The sequence below is a fragment of the Hippoglossus stenolepis genome, chromosome 11, assembly GCF_022539355.2.
Source record: "Hippoglossus stenolepis isolate QCI-W04-F060 chromosome 11, HSTE1.2, whole genome shotgun sequence".
NCBI lineage: Eukaryota > Metazoa > Chordata > Actinopteri > Pleuronectiformes > Pleuronectidae > Hippoglossus > Hippoglossus stenolepis.
This window is the reverse complement of record NC_061493.1, coordinates 13,516,976-13,519,654: the sequence shown is the minus strand read 5'-3', so window position 1 is coordinate 13,519,654 and position 2,679 is coordinate 13,516,976. Positions and strand designations below refer to the sequence as shown.

The window sequence follows — 2,679 nt, the reverse complement described above, 5'->3', positions numbered from 1 at the left end:
TGTCTAGGTTTTTGGTCTTATGTTTCTAGTTTATTGTAGAAAGACCTTAAAATAGGGTTATCATCCAAGAAACACTTCACCAATGATTTAAACATAGAGAAATATTGTCGTTATGTATGCGTTATTATGCTATGATTTTACTGGTCTGGCCCACTTGAGATCAAAGTGGGCAGTACTTGGCCCCTTAACTAAAATGAGTTTGACACCCCTGGTATAGAGAGCTGTGTTTTCTGGCTCCTTTAATCTTCTATAATGACATGTCTATGTCATCAAAGTCTTCCTCATTTAGGAGAGCTAGATTACAGGACACACAACTCCAGCTTGACCCTGGAGACAAGGTCTAAGTCCTAACCAGCCTTATGAAATTTATATGGTAGATGTTCGGTAGTGAATACATACTGTATGGGTCGTTTCACCTAATTTTTGCAAGTCTGTAATCATTTGCGTGTCAATACCTGAAATAATTGTTATTGTAACTTTAAATGTTTTTTCCAACAGATGAAGCACATGGTAATAAAGTTGCATCCGGAGGCGAAGTGTGCACAGATTCTTGGACAAGAGCCGAGAAGTTGAAGGTGTCTTCCAACCGTTGTATATGTAGCTGGTTTAGAAGAGAACAGGAGGAAGGCACTGAAAGAAACCGTTATTCTTCCAATCAAATTCCCATACCTTTTAAAAGTATTAAATCTTATTCAGTGGAAAACCACCTTAACATTTATCAAGTAAGAAACATTTTTCTATATTATGGAATAGTTGTACCAGATATACCAACCTCTGTTTGAATAACAGGAAAGAACTCCATGGAAGGGATCTTGCTCTTTGGACCTCCAGGCACAGGCAAGTCCTATCTGGCTAAAGCTGAAAGCTGCCACGAGAGGCAAACAACTCAAGCGTTCTTCTCCATCTCCTCTCTGACCCTCGTCTCATTAGCGGAGAGTGAAAAGTGATCATTTAGCAGCAATCCACAGAAGTATGCAGGTCAGCTTAAGAATATGCATCTTAGACCGTATGCTCCGATTTCATGTCTGAAAACTTCCATTCTACTTCACAGATTGGTAGAGAATCTTTTTACCCTTGCGAGACACAAGCCTTCCATCATCTTCATCGATGAGATTGACTCGCTGTGTGGATCAAGACGGAAATGAGAGTGAGGCCACTCGGCGTATTAAGACAAATTCCTGGTTCAGATGCAGGAGTAAGTCTGTAGGATAAAAACAACTATTTGTAACTTCTGATATTCTCTTAGAGTATTTGCATGCTGAATGGTCCTGTTTAAAGAAACCTGAGGATGATATATTTTGTTTATTTATATATTTATTATCTTTATTTTAGGCTGTGTTATCTAAAGCTGTGTTGAGAATGACTGTAAATGCATTGAAATGTACATTTTTGCTGTGATCAAATCCACTCTCAAGTATGTCCCTACCCTGGTTGTTATTTTACAGGTGTGAGAATACTGTGTGGTGCTGGTACTCGGGCGCAAACATCCCGTGGACCCTAGACTCAGCCATCAGAAGAAGGTTATTGTTATTAGTCTGTAAAAGTATTTTCTAAACATGTTATCATTCGCCTGTACTGACTTTGCACTGTCGCCCTCTCTCAGATTTGAAAAGGATCTACATCCCGCTGCCTGAAGAAACCACGCCCACCTCTTTCATTTTCAAAGCTCCTGGGATGGAAGCTCCCCAGCAGCCTCAGTGATTCTGACTTTGTCACTCTGGGCAAGAAGACAGAAGGATACTCTGGAGCAGACATAAAGTGTCATGCGTCAGAGATGCTCTAATGCAGCCCAGTTCGAAGGTCCAGTCAGCAACCCACTTCAAGCGGGTATGTGTTTATTTCACACTTCTGTGCTTCACTGTGATGTATTAGGTGTAGTTGTTAAAGTTTCCTTGATGTTTTATGATGTAAAATTAGATGCAGGCCCATCCAGGACAGACCAACGCTATTGTGAATGACCTCACCGGCTCCTTGTTCATCTGGTGATCGCAACGCAATTGAAATGTTGTGGATGGATGTCCCACGGGGAGAAGCTATTGGAACCTATGTTATGCATGGTAAGGAAATAAAAGTCACAGAATGTATTCACATATTAGAGCCACTACTTTATTACCATATCATTCTTCCTCTTTTCAGTCTGACATGCAGAGGTCTCTGACCAGCATAAAGCCAACGATCAACAATCAAGATCTGGACAAACTGAAAAAATTCACAGACGACCTGGACGGGGAAGTCTAGGAGTGAATAGGCCGCGTCAAGAGCCAAAAGCAATGGAATTGTGATTGTCTCTCTTCTGTCCCTGTCACTTTTTGTCTCTCTCTGTTTCATCGCAGATATTCACCAGACCGGGTGGTTTCTCATAAATGGGCAAGATTACTGCTCTGTTCTGCCAATCCCAGTAACCTAGTGTCCAAAAAGACCAGTTACATCTCCAGCTAATCTGATAAAAGAATCAATACCTCATGGGGAATTTAAGAGGTTGTTTGACTTACGCACTAAGGCTAAAGGTATTGATGAGCAGAATACCCAAGCAGCTTATGAAACTAACAGAAGATGTCGCCCAACCATCTATTTTCAGTTAGTACCATATCTACCTTCATTTTCTATTCAATGCATCACACCAGATAAATAAATACCCTTATATATATCCTCTTTTGTATTGAAATAACAAGCATTTTA

At 40.5% G+C, this 2,679-nt stretch overlaps 1 pseudogene; it reads left to right on the top strand.

Annotated features, from left to right (window-relative positions):
- Nucleotides 1–800: 800 nt before the first annotated feature.
- Nucleotides 801–2,238, top strand: LOC124854440 (annotated as a pseudogene).
- Nucleotides 2,239–2,679: the final 441 nt, after the last annotated feature.